This window comes from Hyperoodon ampullatus (assembly GCF_949752795.1).
Source record: "Hyperoodon ampullatus genome assembly, chromosome: 14".
Classification (NCBI taxonomy): domain Eukaryota; kingdom Metazoa; phylum Chordata; class Mammalia; order Artiodactyla; family Ziphiidae; genus Hyperoodon; species Hyperoodon ampullatus.
In genome coordinates, this window is record NC_136927.1 from 2,482,762 (window position 1) to 2,501,274 (window position 18,513).

Consider the following 18,513-nt stretch of genomic DNA (forward strand, 5'->3'; position numbering starts at 1 on the left):
CTTAAAAACAATTATACTGAGCAAAATAAGCAGGACATAAAACAGTACGTACTGTATAATGCCACTTATATGAAACCCAAGAACAAGTGAAGCGATTTATGGTGATAGAAATCAGAAAGTGTTTGCCTGGGTGTGGAGGAAGGAAGTTGACCGACAAGGGGGAAGAGAGAATGTTCTGGGGTGATGGAAATATTCTAATCTTCACTGTCCAGGAGCCACATGAAATGTGACTTGAACTGTGGCTAGTGCAAGTGAGGAAATGAAGTTTAAATTTTATTTAACTGTAATTAAATTTAAAATTTAAAACTGAAGCAGTGCAAAATATTATAACTCTTGTTTTGGTAGGACGTCATTTCACATTAACGGTTAAAAAGTTAGCATCTGAATTGAGATGTGCCGTAAGTATAAAATATACACTAAGTTACAAAGACTTGTTGCCAAGAAAAGTAAAATTTCTTATTATAATTTTAATCTTCATTATGTGTTGACATGATAATGTTTTTAATGCACTGATCTAAAAATACAGTATTAAAATTAATTTCACTTGTTTCCCTTTACTTTTCCTAACGTGGCTACTAGAAAATTTTAAATGACACGTGCGGCTCTCATTACACTGCTACTGAGCAGCTCTGGGCTGTATCTTGTTTTGAGTGGTGGTGCCTGAGTGTACGCAATTGTCAAAACTCATCAAACCAAACGTGTAAGATCTGCGCATTTTATGGAGTGTTAATTATAGTTCAATTAAAAAATGACACTCCCATGACCTCTGCTTGACTAATTTATGGTATTAGAAATCAGGCGAGGGGAGAGCCGGTGACTCAGGAAAGTGAGGAGATTTCTGGGGAGCTGGGATGTTCCTGTTCTTGGCGTGGATGCCGATTATACAAGTGAGTTCAGTTGGTGAACAGTCACTGAACTTTGTGTTTGAAGTTCAACATATATTGATATATGTAAGATATAATGATACGTATATACACATAAGCATATCATCTATATGTAAATCTTTAATCTCTGTAAGATATATAAAATATGATATATGATGTATATCTTTAATATACACATATGTATATCTTTAATATATACAGATGTATACCTAGGTATATCTTTCTTTAATACAAAGTTTAAAAAATCCTGTTTGATACTCTCTACGCGTCTTTCTTTAAAATTGAACTTTTCTTTATGGTATGTACAAGGAGTTTGATCTTTTGAATTTAAAAGGAAAATTTATGCTAATTAGTTAGGCGCTGCCCCCAGAGCCCTTGTGTTTTACAAGTAAAAGTTGCCACAGGGGCTTCCCTGGTGGCGCAGTGCTTGAAAATCTGCCTGCTAATGCAGGGGACACGGGTTCGAGCCCTGGTCTGGGAAGATCCCACATGCCGCGGAGCAACTAAGCCCATGCGCCACAACTACTGAGGCTGTGCGTCTGGAGCCTGTGCTCCACAACAAGAGAGGCTGCGATAGTGAGAGGCCCGCGCACCGCGATGAAGAGTGGCCCCCGCTTGCCACAACTAGAGAAAGCCCTCGCACAGAAACGAAGACCCAACACAGCCAAATAAATAAATAAATAAATTTTAAAAAGAAAAAAAAAAAGAAGTCGCCAGGACTGGTCTCCCTAAACCGCAGTCTGTCCAGCGGGGAGGACTTGCCTTATTTGGAAGAGCCACAATCATGTCCCCCCGCCCCCGCTCCCTCAGCCCACTTCCTCTTAAAGGAGCCACTGCAACGCCTTCTGCCCGGTCTCCCGTCAGTCCTTGTCCTCAAAGAAACCCCAGCACCAATGTGCTTAGGCTCCAGCACAATTTTCAGGAGAGGCAAAATCTTTTGACCGAGAAGAAGCCACTCCATCTGCTGCAGCCAAGCCTGTGCCTGGTGACACGAGGGACATACTCTCTCTCAGCCGAAGGTAGTGGGGCTGAGGGGGTGACGGGGCAGGGGGGAGGGTCCTTCACCCAGATCTGTGTCCTGATCAGAGTGACCACAGCTCTGGGCTGGTTCAGGCACGAAGGCCAGACGCATGCTGCGGTTTTCCACTGTGGTGTGGAGGGACAGGAAGTCAGCACTGACCCAGACCACATGACGCGGTGGCCAGCAGCCCGGGGTGACATGGTCAGCCTCAGCTCCATCCCCATCTTTGGGAGGGTCAGACCTGCAGAACTGGCATGACAGCATGTGGAGAGAGTGATGGGAGCACAGCCACGATGGAGGTGGACGTGAGCCTCACACTCTGTGGACGTGGGCTGAGCACGATCTGTGATGCTCGCAATGCAAACTTGCTCAAGTTACTTTTTTTTTTTTTTTTTTTTTGCGGTACGCGGGCCTCTCACTGGTGTGGCCTCTCCCGTTGCGGAGCACAGGCTCCGGACACGCAGGCTTAGCGGCCATGGCTCACGGGCCCAGCCGCTCCGTGGCATGTGGGATCTTCCCGGACCGGGGCACGAACCTGTGTCCCCTGCATCAGCAGGCGGACTTTCAACCACTGCGCCACCAGGGAAGCCCCTCAAGTTACTTTTTAAATCTAAATCTCTTTTCCTCTCCTGGAAAAGGAGGCAATAATAGCAGATTGTTTGAGAGTTACATTAAATGGGTTGCTGTATGCCGAGTGCTTGGTTAAAGGTATTGCTGGTTCTAGGGGGCAGTTCCATCAGCAGGACCCCAGCCAGTGACCGGACAAAAGACAAAGGAGAGAATCAAGCCTCCTAAGAGCTGGTCAAGGCCACAGTCAAGGAGAGCGTGGCTCACAGAAGGGCTTTGATGCCAGCAGAGAGCCAGGGGCTGACCAGAAACTGGAGCAGAGGTGGCCATTGACGGTGCGTGTCTTGGGCTGGGTTCTCTAGAAGCCGAACCTCGGGGAAGATTCATGTGAAAGTGAAAAACCCTCTGATACTAAGTATTCCCAGGAAAAATGGATGGGAAAGTAGGGAAGTGGGACCAGGAAGGGAGGAGGCCAAGTGGGGGTGTGAAGACACACGCAGTATCAGGGTAGCACTGCGGTGGCCAAGGATCCACCCCTGCTGGTATTTATGCCCTTGTGTGGCCCCCTCCCACTTTGAATAGGGCAGACCTGTTTAACAATAGGATATTGTGGAAAAGACCCGACGTGACTCCTGAGGTTGGGTCATAAGAGACACTGTAGCTACTCCCATTCTCTCTTGGATCACTGGCTCTGGGGGAGGCCAGCCACCACGTTGTGAGGACACTCAAGCCGCCAGACAGCACCAACTTGCCAGCCGTGAGGGGAGCCGTCTTAGAAGCAGGGCTTCCAGCTACGGTGCAGCCCTCAGATGGCGCGGCCCTGGGCAATACCTTTACTGCGAACTCATAACAGACCCGGAGCCCCGAGCACTCAGCCAAGCCACACCCAGATTCCTCACTCACTGAACCTGGGAGATAATAAATGTGTTATTATTTAAGCTACAAACTTTAGGGTTCATTTGTCTACTTCATGGCAATAGAGAACTGATAAAGGCATTTTGACTCAATTGCACAACGGGGGGGTCATCTCTGGTGACAGTGCAGGTGACACCTCACAGTGTCCCAACCAGTGGGCGCTGGAGAATGTATATCCGCAGGCCCAGCGGTTCCTGTGTTAGGAGCTTCTCGGGACGGGGTGGGGACAAAACCCCAGGCGCTGCTGGCTCTCCACGCAGACAGGGAAGTGAGCTCCAGCAGCTGGAAGACAGCACCCCGCAAAGAGACCCAGAGTCTGGCTGCTGGGATCCAGAGCACAATGGGGGCTGCGCGCACCTCCCGGCAAAGGGATCTGAGGGAACGGGATGGGGGTGGAGCCTCAACAACTGCTGCCACGGGGCGAACGTGGCAGCTCCGTGGGCGTGGGGAGGTGGGGAGGGCGCCCACCGTGAGGACTCAGATCTCCCTCACCTGTGGGGACGTGGCCGCAAAGCACGGCGGTTAGGAGCACGAAGGTGGCTTCAGGAAGGCTGGATTTGGATCCAAGCCTGTTGGTCTCTCTGAGCCTCAAGTGCCTCATCTATAAAATGGGACAGTAATGGGTCCTAGTTCACAGGGCTGCTGCGAAAAGTCAGTGAGATCTCTCGGGCTGGTTGTTAGCCCACGGTAAGCACTGGGGATGTTAGCTGTTCTTTGGTATTGTTACCGCTACTGGGAATGGGGATGGGTGGGCCAGCATGAGGTGTGGGTGGCACCGCTGGGCCAACGACTTGGAGCAGAGCCAGGACAGCTGCACCTTTAGGAAGCAACACGTTCATCCAGTTCTCTGAAGCAGAGGAAGGGGATGAGATGCAGCTTTGCCTGCCTCTCTGTTCATCAGCCACAAGGAAAGACCTCCCCACCCCCAACTCTCCTGGGAATAAGGCAGGGCTGTGACAGCAAATGAGGAAGGGAAAATGGAGGTGAGCCTGCCCAGCTGGTGTTTAGTTGCCCTGCCAGGTACCTGGGAAGCCTGCTTGGAAAGCCCCCTGCCCTTAGACCCTCAGATGTGCCACAGCCCCTGCTTTTTCTTGCATTTGGGGGTCCAAAGAGTCACTCCCAGCCCGCTGGTTCAGAGGGGGTGTGCGGGACTGTGTGATGGGCACCGCTCAACAGCCTGGAGATGAGGATTCACGCAGACATCTGCCCACTGGGGACCCAGAACCAGGGTTGCCCACGAGCTCCACTCCGGGGGCACCACTGACATCGCATCCCGCCCTGGTTGCCCTCTTAGCAGCACTAACTTCCAATGTCTATGCATACATTTCCAGGGTCCAGCATGGCCTCACAGAGCTGGTGCTCGGGAACTGGACCGGACTTGGGAGTTGAGAGGTGACACGTCACCGCGTATCACAGACCTGCAGCTCCCTTCACGGAACGTCCTCTATTGATTCCTATGTAATAATGACTGATGTAGCTCTTGAGCCCTTTCTCTGATGAATCCAAGCTGTCTGTCAAATGGCAGAGACGGGGCAGGAGAGAAGCATTACTATTCCAAAGCACAGTCATTAGATTAATAGAAGCTCCAGCAGCACCATTAACGTGGAGAGGATCAATGAAGTGACAGAGGTGAGGCTGTCTCTAGATGAGACAGCTGCTTCTCAAGCACGTGTCCTATTTATCGACCATATGTGTTCATTCTACCCTCGTAGCCTTCTTCCCTTGAGCTCTCCCAGGCCAGCTGATTTTCATCTTTAAGACTATGTGTCAACAACATAAACCACCATCCCCATCACTCTTTATCTTAGCCCCATCTTCCTCACCGTGCCCACCAGGAAAATTAGACAAAACTCTGTTGCTTCGTGTCGGAGCAAAGACATTTTTCACGACTTTTCCAAAAGAAATTTTTATCTCACCATGATTGACCTTTTCCTGTAACTTGAGAAAATAAAAACTTTAAGGCCATAAGTAGACAGAAAACTTTAGAAAACATTTCCCCAAACGGATTTCCCCTGTGCCCTTCTATCCATAAACATTTAGTTTTCCCAAGTCATAGCTTGCCAGCAAGTGACTTTATTTTGATGGCTTTAATTTTTATCCTCTAGATTTATTATTCAGAATGGGTAGAGGTGGAAAGCAAGGGAGCATTTCTCCAGAGGACAGTCCTTTCTTTTTTTTTAAATTAATTTTTATTGGAGTATAGTTGATTTACAATGTTGTGTCTGTACAACAAAGTGAATCAGTTATACATATACATATATCTGCTCTTTTTTAGGTCATTACAGAGTATTGAGTATTGAGACCTAGAGGGTATTCCTTTCTAAATGTAAGGAAAAGATTCTCTAGCTCTATATTAGAGAGAGTTGAGTGAGGCTTAAGGTGGTGGTGTTAGGAATATGAGCAGGGCAGTAGCTGACAGCTGTTTGAGAATATAAGTGTGGTATGAAATTGGGAATGGACAAAGAAAGGGAATTGATCGATGAAATGTCCAGAATCAAAGTGCAGTATGACAGGTGGCCAGCCCTGCAGATTCCTTTTAGTCATCACACTCACCCCTGCATCTTGGACAACACCCTCACCATTGAAAAGGAACTTCCGCTTTCTCTCCGCGTTCACAGATGACTCGCTCTGAACCACATGCTTCGCCTAGCTCTGCATTCTGCCCGCCATCTTGTTTTGAATTCTCCCAGCCTCTGAGCTCATTGATCATCCGTGGATTGTGTTTCTGTTTCTAGCCTCACCTTGCCCTTTGGACTTGATGCTTTGATAGAACTCCAGTTTTTGTCTTGGGCTATTATTGACTCAGATCAACTTCCCTCCTGGAAGCCACAGCATACTCCCTCTCTCCTCAGGGCCACCCACCACCCAGCCAGGTGGGATTCTCTTGCCTTTCCATGTATCATGAAAGGGACTTAGACGGAGGAACCCTGGGCAGAGTCAGAATAGATTATTGTCACTTTGGCCCAGCAGGCACCTCTTTTCCTAGGATGTGATCTCTCTGTGGTTGTCCCTGGATAACTTCATGTTTGCAAATGTAGCGCTTACTAGTTTTCTCCCACACCCCGATTTTGTATTGGCAACGGTTCCTGTTCAGATGGGATCTGCCCTGCCCCGACATGTTTTTAAAGTTCCAGATTAGAACTCTGGACTTGCTGTTAATAGCCTATTAAAGTGTATCTTTTGATGTAAACTGGGCAGCTCATCACCAAACACGCCAAGTCAGGATGTTGCATAAGATGTGGGTACAGAGCTCATAAATTCATAGCTATTAAGACTCCATTCTTCCTTCTCTTTAAGACTTTAGGATCAGGCTTCCCTGGTGGCGCAGTGGTTGAGAATCTGCCTGCCAATGCAGGGGACACGGGTTCGAGCCCTGGTCTGGGATGATCCCACATGCCGCGGAGCACCTAAGCCTGTGAGCCACAACTACTGAGCCTGCGCATCTGGAGCCTGTGCTCCACAGTAAGAGAGGCCGCGATAGTGAGAGGCCCGCGCACCGCGATGAAGAGTGGCCCCCGCTTGCCACAACTAGAGAAAGCCCTCGCACAGAAATGAAGACCCAACAGAGCCAAAAAAATAAAAATAAAAAAAATAAACAAATGTGGGGTTAAAAAAAAAAAGAGACTTTAAGATCAAAGCCCTTATAAAATTGGACACAATCTAAATGCTCAACCATAGGGGATGGGTAAAGATATGCCCCAGCTCTACTAGACAACAATTGCATCTGCAAAGACTATTTTGTGACTCATGGAAATGATTCCGAATGAAACAGGCGGGGTGAAGACACATCTTCGGTGTGCACCCAGTCCCAGTGTGCCCTGCAGCCTTGGCTGGGACACTGGCTCACAAGGCTGGTGCCCTGCAGCCTTGGCGGGGACACTGGCTCAAAAGGCTGGTGCCCTGCAGCCTTGGCGGGGACACTGGCTCACAAGGCTGGGAACCAGCTCTATCCTCCTTCAAGTCCTTCTGGGCAGAGTATCTGAAGCTAGCTGTGGGAGCACAGCCCTGGGTGGATGGGCTCAGGGGCCAGGCTGGTTAGCAGGAAATCGGCTGAGTGACAGGGATCAGCTGAGGAAGAGCTGCTGCTTCAAGCCAGGGGCTTAAGGTGGAAAAAAGCGTGTGTGTGCGGGAGTTGGGGAGGGGCTTGGAAGACAGAGCCATGGTGAGGGCAGGAGCCTACTCGCTGTAATGTGCTCCAACAGTGGTCAGTTTCTTTAGGTGATGGTGTCCCAGGCTTATCTTTATTCTTTGGTACCTGTCTTGATTTTTTTTTAATGTGATTTATACTGAGGCACAGAGTAAACAGAATCATGCCACGCTTACAATTTACAAGGCCGATTTCATGCACTGTTCAGTTTCACATTCTATCATGTTCCAAGTTCATGCTCGTGCGCACACATGCACGCACACACGCACACACACACACACACACACACATCTACCGATATAGAGATTTGAGAGCTAACACTGGAACTTGAGGGGGTGTGTTGGTGCTGTCATGAAGAAGATGGGGGCAGGCTATGGTCTCGTGAACTGAGGGTCACCAGATTAAATCTGGATTTCAGACAAACAAATTCTTTCTTAGTATAAATATTTTTATTTGCCCTATCTGGCAACCCTTCCTGGACCCCGAAGTATGAGAAGAAAAGCTTAGATGAGAATTTACTGCTTCCCTGGAAAAAGAGAGAGAGAGGGAGAGAGAGAGAGAGGGAGATATGATTGTTTCCTTATGCATCTCTCCCCTGAGCACAAAGCCCTGTTGGGACTGACTTTCTCCGAAGTTTCTCTGCCAATTTGCTTTCCCATCTCTCCCGAAATTTTCCCTTTTTGAGAGAACTCACTCTCACTGTCTCTTATATGCCTGGAATTTACATATAATGAACCTCCTCACCGTCTCCGTAGCAACGGGGGCCTCACCAGCAACTTTCTCAGCCTCAGATGGAAACCGTGCCGAACACTCTATTCCAGAAGCGGCTGGCATCATTTCCCGCCAAACGTTTTTTAAACGATATTTAAACAAGATTTGGAAACTAGTTCATTACATATTAACTTCTTCCTTTGCATTTTTGGGGAAAAGGCCCACAGACATTTTTCTTGTACAGAATAGGAGCTAATTTTCAGCTCTGTGTCTCGGGGTGACCTGGTGTGGAGAGAAGTTTCCAGATTTTGTTGAATATTCACACAAGCCTGGCGCTCAGGACTCAGGGATCTGGGGGTGACGATGGCCACACTGAGGAACGGGGAGACAATGGCCCCCTTTGTTGTGTGCCTCATACACCTTGTCCTTCGAACGATTTTGTTTACTAAGTTGCATTTATTAAGAAGTAATGAATTCATTAAAAAATTATTATTATTAATCAAAGACAGACAACAGGCAATCAGCACTTGTACTGATCCTGAGCTAAGCACTATTTCCCATGGAGTGGATATGATTCTATACAAAGGGAAAGATGCTCTGTATTTTAACCAGCCTGAATTCTGTCAGGCTCTGTACACATACAGGGTCTTTCCATTAAGCTTTTGGAAATCCAGGAGCAAGACGAAGATGCCCTTACTGCCTGCGTGAACGCTGACCTTGGGATGGAAGAAGTCAGTCATGGGGTGGTGCGGTGGGGGGGCGCTCAGGAAGAAAGACGGAAATGCCAGGGTTATTTGTAGGGCAGGGGGAGGGGATTGAAATCTCCACCAATAAGCACTCTACGCAGGTACAACAGACTGATTACGTTCTAAGGTTTGACATCCAGCCACCTGGGCTCAGATCTCAGCTCTGCCACTTAGTTGTGTAGCGCTGACCTTGCTGAGCCTCAGTGTTCCCATCAGTAAAATGGGGCCGAAGATGGTAACAACTTGCAACAACTTGCAGTGGTAACAACCGAGATGGTACCTTGTTTACTTCCATTTCTGGGCAGTGTCAGCTTCATCCTAATCGTAATATGACTGTCAACCAATCCTGGAGCTAGAAATGTGCCCATGGAAAGAGGACAAGTGTCACAGGAGACTGAAAAAGCTTCTTTCATGGAGCCCTCATTAAAACTCTCCCCGGGGTTCATGGAATTATTTGGATGGAGTGACCATATCTGAACTAATCAGGGTCCTGGGCATGAGATTACCGTGGTCAGATCAGGCCTTGAGGTTCCTACGCCTTCTCTAGAGCAGAAGTGGAGTAATCCCCAAAGAACACCCCTGAAAGAAGATCAGGATGCTCATGGGAGAGTCACAAGGATGCAGGAAGATAATACCGGCAAAGTGCCAGGTACACAGTGAGTGCTCAATAATTGTTAACTATTTACTGGATGCTATTGTTTTCCCAATGAAATCCACTTAACCGGCAGTCTTACGAAAAAGTTTATTCCACTGAAATTGTTTCTGCCCATATCTAGTCGTCATCACCACCATCATCATTTTCATCATCATCATCATCACTATCACCACCAACGCCATCATCATCGTTGTCATCACCATCATCACCATCATCATCACCATCATCACCACCCTCATCATCACCATCATCACCATCATCACCATCATCACCACCATCATCATCACCATCATCACCATCATCACCATCATCATCATCACCAGCATCATAACCACCACCACCATCATCATCATCACCACCATCATCACCATCATCACCACCATCATCATCATCACCACCGACACCATCATTGGCTGAGTGCCTCCTGTGTGCCAGCACTATTTCAGATGCTCCCTACATCAATATCTAATCCCCAGAACAACTTGTGAAGTGGTGTAGCACTAATAATCTACCTCAAATGCATTCTCCGCACCCCCCCTTCCTTACTATGCAGAGCCGTGATTTTGTTTAATGTGGCAAGCTACTCAAATTTTAAAAACCTGCATTAATAAAAACAAACAAAATCCACTTTTCCTTCTAGGTGTGATCATCTAAAACAGTGAGACTGTTGGAAAAAGAAGTAAAATGTCCTATGACATGAGATACGGTGCTACCTAGTTCACTGTTTGTATGAGACAGACACACAATGGCATAGGTAGCTCCCCTTACCTGCCCAACCTCCTTCGCAGCTAGACGTGGTCATGTGACACATCTGGCCCATGAGATGCGAGAGGAAGTCTTGGGCAGGCTTTTTGGGAAAATTGTGCACTCTTGATTCAGGCACCACCCATTCCTCTCTGTTGCTGGGTTCCCCGTCTTCCTGCCCATAACATGGACGGGGGGCTGTGGAAGAACGACCCTTTCGTGATGACAAAAGTCACGCACTAAAAACGACGGAACAAAAAGAAGGCATTCAGGACGTCGAGGAAGTCGTAGAACAAGTCACCCTGGGCAGCCTCCTCCCGATATCTTGTTACATGTTGAGGTGAGAGAAAGGCACCTTCTTTGCTGGAGCCACTGAAGTGGGGTTTCTGTGACATACAAGTGAACACAACCCCTCACTGGCTGTTGCTACACATTACGGCCCACTTTACAGATGAGGAAACTGAGGCCTAGAGAGGTGAGCATTTACCTCAAGTCCAGGATTCAAACAGGCTCCAAAACAATGCTCTCACCTTAAAAAGGAAGGAGATTCTGACACAGGCAACAACATGGATGAACCCTGAACACATGATGCTCAGTGAAATACACCAGAAACGAAAGGACAAACGCTGTGTGATCCCACTTCTATGAGGTTCCTGAAGGAGTCAAATTCATAGAGACAGAAAGTGGAGGGTGGGTACCAGAGGCTGGGGGAGGGGGAAGGGGCGTCAGTAATGGGGACAGAGTCTCAGTTTGAGAAGGTGAGACGGTTCTGCAGATGACAGAGGTGACAGCTGCACAGCAGCGTGAATGTGCATAATGTGAGCTGGACACTTAGAAATGGTTAAAACGGTACAGTTTATGCCAAGTCTATTTTACCACAATGGGAAAAAATTCAATGTGGGAGAATTTTACTAAAAAAATAAAAAATAAACAACAATTTAAAAAATGCTCCCTCTAATAACTGCCTCCTAAAAGACATGAATGTTTTGTGCTGCTTGTTGAAGGGGTTCCTACATCTCGTTTCTGTCCCTGACCTCTCTCCTAGTTTTTCCAGGTCCTGGTCGACATGGGGGCAATGGCTGCGTGTAGCTGAAGTAGCTTCTGCCCTCGGGGGCTGACCCGTCTCTGCCTTCGGCAAGGACCAGGCATGGGCTTGTCCTTCTGCTTGCAGCTCTGAAGACAGAAGCTGAATTTCTAGTGTCTCAAGAGATAGAGCGACAGGCCCAAGTTGGAACCTCAGAAGTGGAGACAAAGGGGCAACTCCAAACCAAGAGGGCCAGGGATAACATTTCTCCAGGAACGAGACCTTTCCAGCGTGCATACATTAACATTCAAGCCTCCCTGAAAATATTCAGGGTGTCACCGAGGTCCTGATTTGGGGAGGTGTTCGCCTTTTCTCTAACTGAAATGTCACTGCCCTGCTTCCGGAATGGAGCTCACGGCCCACACCTCCCCTGCCCCAGGACCACTGAGGCATCTTAATTAGGTTAAAGGGTTTACACAGCTTTCCTTCTCGACTTGCATTTGTCACCTCTGTTGATATTTCAGTGTGTGAGGGTTCAAGCTGTGAGTCACTTATTTCCTTTCTGTGTGTGTGTGGGTATTTCTAGAAGGGTCAAAAAAAAAAGTCAATTTCACCCTCTGGTGTTTAAAGCAACTCTCCCCTGGACGTGTAGGGAAAGAGACCAAGGTTCTTTTAGGACAGTGGATCCCATCCCCCTTGTCCCTGAGGACACCTTGACAAATGCAGGTGCCCCAGCCACACCCCAGACCAACAAAAGAGACCCTCTCGCGGTGGAACCAGACATGAGCAGTTTTTTAAGTTCCAACGTGCAGCCAGATATGAAAACCAGGGCTTTGGAATCCTTGCTACTCAATGTGTGGTCTGTGGACCAGCAGAATCACCTGGGAACCGGCTAGAAAAACAACCTCAGGTCCCATGGCCCTCCTCCCAAACCACCAGGACCACCGGAGTCAGAATCTACACATTAACAAGATTCTCAGGTGATCCTTGTGCATGTTGCAGTTCGGGGCGCATTAGGTGTGATCGCCATTGAGAGGAATCTTGATTATTGCTGACAACTCCAAGCCTCCTTGCCCTCAACTCTAGCTAATTGCTCTCCAACTTCTCCCACCTTTAGGGAGACACGGACCAGTGATACCGGCCATCCCAGGGGGACCCAAGAGTCAACTCAGACATCTTCACCAGGGCATGACACAGAAGGGCTGATCGTATACCGAGTTCTGCAACCATTCTAGTACCAAATATGACCTCTTGGGCCACTAATGCCAAGACAATAATGATTAGTAATAATAGTTACATTTATTGAAAACCTACTATGTGACAGGTACTCGGCATCCATTGCCTCATTTCATCCTTCTGGCAAACATGTAAGTCAATGTCATCGTCCCCGGTTTATACACAGGATATCAGAGGCTCAGAGAAGCAAGTCACTTGTCCAACAAGTTTACCGTAGCTGATAAGCAGTGGGTAGTAAGTGGCTGGTTCCCCTTCACCTGGCGGTGCTTAGAAGCCTAATGGTCGGAGGTGAGAATGAACGAGGGAGGGGAAATGGAAAAGATGTGGGGAGAAGATGAAGCAGGAGGGAGAGTGCGGAGCAGTGAGCCCAGATGAAGCAGAGTTAGGAGCGTGTGTGACAAGTGACAGAAACCTTACAGACGCGGATGGAATCACAAAGAGGAATTCGATGACTCAGCTGAAATGTCTAAGAGTGGCTGGACCTCAAGACATAGTGTCTTTTTCTCTTTTCCTCCACCTCGCAGCTCTGCCTTCCTCTGTGATGACCTCTTTGATGGTGGGAAAATTACCTTCCAGCAGTGGCAATCTTTTACGTTATCTGCTTAGCAACCAGCAGCAATAGCTTCCCAGTAACTCTGCTAAAACCCTTAGGACTGGCATTGCTTGGCTGGGTCCTGGTCATCTGCTTCTCCCTGCAGGCAGGCGTGAGAAATCACACACCCTGGCAGAGCTGCAGCAGTTAGTTCTCCCAAGGAAGACTGTAGTTCCGTTACTAAAAGTGGGGGAAAGATGCAGGGCATGCCGAAATCCGTTGTGGGCTGCATATTCTGCGTGCGCCTCTCCAGATCTGTGCTCCACCCTCTCCACCAGCCCCTCTGCTTCAGGACTGGTTCCTAGGAACTGCATCACCAGCCTCCCTTCTCCTCTGGCTCTTCTTCTTTTTTTTTTTTTACAGCTTTATTAAGGCATAATTTGCATACCATAAAGTTCATTCTAAGTGTACAATTCAGTGATTCTTAGTAATCTGACCACCACAGTCCTGTTCAGTACATTTCCATTACCCCCTATAATTCACTCCAGTCTGTTTGCTGTAGCTCTATGCAATATTCAGAATTTGCCTTTTCTGGACATTTCGTATAAATGGAATCATACAATGTATAGTCCTCTGTGTCCATCTTCTTTCACTCAGCATAACGTTTTTGAGGTGCATCCATGTTGTAGCATGTGTCAGTATTTTGTTCCTTTTTATTCTGCATGGTGTTTCAAGGTACAGATACACCACATGTGGTTTATCTATTCACCCATTGATGGACATTTGTGTTGTTTACAGGTTTGGGCTATTATTAATAAAGCTGTGTTTTCATTTCTCTTGGGTAGATTCTGAGGTGTGGAATTTGCTGGATCACATGGTAAGTCTATGTTTAACTTTTAAAGAAACTGTCAAACTATTTTCCAAAGCTACTATATCATTTTACATTTTTACCAGCAATGAATGAGGGTTCCAATTTCTGCACATTCTCACCTATACTTGGTATTGTTTGATTTTTAACAATTATAGCCATTTATCAGTATTAGGTGTGTCATGGTATCTTGTGGTTTAAATTTCCCTTTCCCTAGTAACTAATAATGTTGAGTGTCTTTTCATGTGCTTAGTAGGCATTTGTAATGTCATCTTTAGTAAAATGTCCATCAAGTCTTTTGCTCACTTTTAGTTTGGTTAGATCATCTTCTTATTGAGTTGCAGGAGCTCTTTGTATATTCTGGACACAAGTTCTTATCAGATATGTGATTCGCAAATATTTTCTCCCAGACTGTCGCTTGTGTTCATTTTCTTAATGGTGTCTTTCGAAGTGCAAAAGTTTAAAATTTTAATGATGTCCAGTTTAACAATTGGCTCATGCTTTTGGCATCATATCTAAGAAATCTTTTGCCTAACCGAAAGTCTGGAAGATTTTGTCCTGTGGTTTCTCCTGGAAGTTTTATAATTGCAGTTCTTACATTTAGGTCTATAGTTCACCTTGAGTTCATTTTTATATATGGTATGAGGAAAGGGCCTAAGTTAATTTTTTAATATATGAATATCCAACTGTTATAACACGAGCTTTGTAAAGACCACCCTTTCCCCTATTGAATTGCCTTGGAATCTTTGTCAAAAATTAATTGACCTCATCTCAGCTTAGCATTGACATATATACACTACCAAATGTCAGCTCAGGGCTTTGTGACCATCTAGAGGGGTGGGATAGGGAGGGTGGGAGGGAGACGCAAGAGGGAGGGGACATGGGGATATATGTGTACGTATAGCTGATTCACTTTGTTATAAAGCAGAAACTAACACACCATTATAAAGCAAATATACTCCAATAAAGATGTCAAAAAAATTAATTGACCATAAATGTAAAGGTTTATTTCTGGAGTCTCACTTCTGTTCCATTGGTCAGTATTCTGATGCTGACTGCAAAATCACATAGCCTTGATTACTGTAGCTTTATAGTAAGTTTTGAAATTGGGTAGTATAAGTTTTCCAACTTTGTTTTTCCTTTTCAAAATTGTTTTGGCAATTCTAGGTCTTGTGCATTTTCACATACGTCATTTTAGGACCACCTTGTCAGTTTCTTCAAAAAATCCTGCTGGAATTTGAATTGGTGTTGCATTGAATCTATAGATCAATTTGAGGAGATTAACATCTTAACAATATTAAATCTTCCAATCCATGATCTTGAAATATGTCTCCATATGTGTATAGATCTTACACATTTTTTGTTAAATTCATTCCAAAGTGTTTTATTCTTTTTGATACTATTGCAAATGAACTTTTAAAAAATTTAATGCTCAAATTGTTCGTTACTAATATAGAAAAATACAATTTATTTTTGTGTATTGATCTTTTGTCCTGAAAACTTGCTAAATTTACTAGTTTTAGGAGGTATGTGTTTATGTGTGTGTGTATGTATGTGTGTATTCATTAGGATTTTCTACATATAGAATTATGCCATCTGTGAATAAAAAGTTTTACTTCTTTCTTTGCAGTCTGGATGCCTTTAATTTTGGGGGGCCTTATTTCACTGTTTAGAAGCTTCGGCACAATACTGAATACAAGTGGTGAGAAGGGACATCTTTGCCTCACTTCCAATCTTTGGGGAAAGCACTCAGTCTTTCACCATTAAGTATGATGTTATCTGTGGACTTTTTGTAGATATACTTCGTCAGGTAGAGGAAATTCCCTTACATTCCTAGTTTGTGGATGGTTTTCTTTCATGAATGGGTGCTGTATTTTGTCAATTGCTTTTTCTGTGTCTTTGAGATGTTTCACCATCTGAGTGTGCCATCTGTTTCCTGTTAGGACTCTGATTAAAAAATGCTCACTGCAAAATGAAATGTTTATGATGGAGTTGGGTTCCCTATTCCCTGCTCAATGAATAAGTAAACTTATTTGATGTCTCTTCTCTAGCTTTTTGACTTAAAGAGACTTGGTTTTAACATACATCCACAGATTATTTGATACTCCTCCCTTCAAAGATGAAGCCTAATGCTCCTCCCTTTGAGTGTGGACTCGACTTCCTGACTCACTTCTGATGAACAGAATATGGCAGAAATGGTGGTGTGTGATTTCTGAGACTAGGTCAGAAAAGGCATTGTGACGTCTGCCTGGCTCTCTACCTTGGACCACCCACTCTGCAGGAAGCCAGCTGCCATGTTAGGAGGTCACTCAAGCAGCCCTGCAGACTGAGGCCCCTGTGCGTGAGCCATTTTGGAAGGGGAGCCTCAGGCCTTCAGATCACCAGAGCCCCAGCCAACATCTGATTTGCAAGCCCATGAGACACTCTGTGCCAAAACCATCCAGCTAAGCCGCTCCCAGATTCCTTACTCCCAGAAACTGCAAGATAATAAATGATTATTGTTTTAAGCCATGATGTATTGGAGTGGTTGGCTATGCACCAACTGAAAATACAAGAGACGTTGCCACTTTTTCTCAGGATATATTAAACTCTAAAAATGGTGAAGGTGGGTCTGATGGAACAAGGATTTCTGAACCCTGGAGGTTTGTTTAGAAGTTAGGTCCCGTAGGGGCTTCCCTGGTGGCACAGTGGTTGACAGTCCGCCTGCCGATGCAGGGGACACACGGGTTCATGCCCCGGTCCAGGAAGATCCCACATGCCGTGGAGCGGCTGGGCCCGTGAGCCATGGCCGCTGAGCCTGCGCGTCCGGAGCCTGTGCTCCGCAACGGGAGAGGCCACGGTGGTGGGAGGCCTGCGTACCGCAAAAAAAAAAAAAAAAAAAAAAGAAGTTAGGTCCCGTAAAGATTGGGAATTGCTCTAAGAAGAAGGCTTGGTGAGCAATCTACGTGAAAACATTTTGTAGGTGATAAATACCTCGTAGATGATTATTCCTAGGAGTGTTATTGTGGGATCCACAATTACACTCAAGGCCATATTATCTAGTACCCTTCTTTCCGTTCCAACATGTCAGGTCTTTGGTAATTTGTGTCCTTCTAAAAAAGCAACCCAGTGTCATGACCTCCCAGGACTGACCTGCTGACCAGGTACCTGATGCTGACACATGAGGCCACTCCGTCTGGCTTCCATCAGTTGCTCTTTCCAGAACCAGTTGCCAGGAGGGACCCACACACTCTGAATTCTGATCACCTGTGGGAGGGTGACCTTCTTTCTAATTAGACTTGTCTGCCCAGGCACTTCTGCTGAAAGTTTCACCCAGGAGGAAAGATCTGAAATGACTGTGTCAAAGGTTATAGAAGCATTTACATGGCAAGAGAAGTCCTGCTTAATAATCAGCAACAAAAAAAAAAAAAAAAAAAAGAGGGAGAAGAAGAAGAAGGAAATATTTGCCTCAGGCCGCCATCCTGCAATGCACAATTTGTATAAAGTGGAAAGTTTCTGTTTTCTAAAAAGAGGACAAGTTGCTGCTGCTGAGCAAGAGGTCACCACCATCCATCTTCATCTGCATACAAATTAAGAACTTTTTCATCTTTTTTTTTTTTTTGCAAGTTGGAAGAAAAGTTGGTTTACTGTTCTAAGAAGCAGGAAAGCTCTTCTCAAGTAGCCGTGTGTGTTTGTCAGAACGTTTTGAATGCAAGTGACAGAAACCCAACCGAAACCTAAGTAGCTTAAGCAAAACAGTAGTTTTGTCTAATGGAACCATAAAAGCAGATAACAATTTAGCTAGAAAAAAAGGGATTCAAATGCCATCTTCTGGGGCTTCCCTGGTGGCGCAGTGGTTGAGAGTCCGCCTGCCGATGCAGGGGACACGGGTTCGTGCCCCGGTTCGGGAAGATCCCACATGCCGCGGAGCAGCTGGGCCCGTGACCCATGGCTGCTGGGCCTGCGCGTCCGGAGCCTGTGCTCCGCAACGGAAGAGGCCACAACAGTGAGAGGCCCGCGTACTGCAAAAAAAAAAAAAAAGAAAGAAAGAAAGAAAAAAAAAAGCCATCTTCTATCTTATTTCCTCTTTTCTCTAAATGAATATCCTTCTTTCCCTACAAGGCTAAACCCATGGCCAGTTATGCATCCCCAAACCTGAACTCCTGCTTCGTATACTCAGACTTCTGCTTGATGTCACTGTTTGGACGTCTGGCAGGGCTGTCACGCTGAGCACGTTAAAACTCAGCTCTTGGTCCTGCTCCTGGAACTCGCTCCTCCTCCAGCGTTTCCCTCTCAGAGTAGAGTAGATGGCGCCACCCACCACCTCCGCAGTCAGCTGCACGAGCCAGAAACCTCAGCATCATCTCTGAAGTCTCCCTCTCATGCCCTCAGAGTCGATCAGTAAATACCTTTCCACCCCAGGCCCACCCCAGCCGAGCCCTCATCCCTGCAGTGTGGGTTATGGTAATTATCTTCTAATGGGT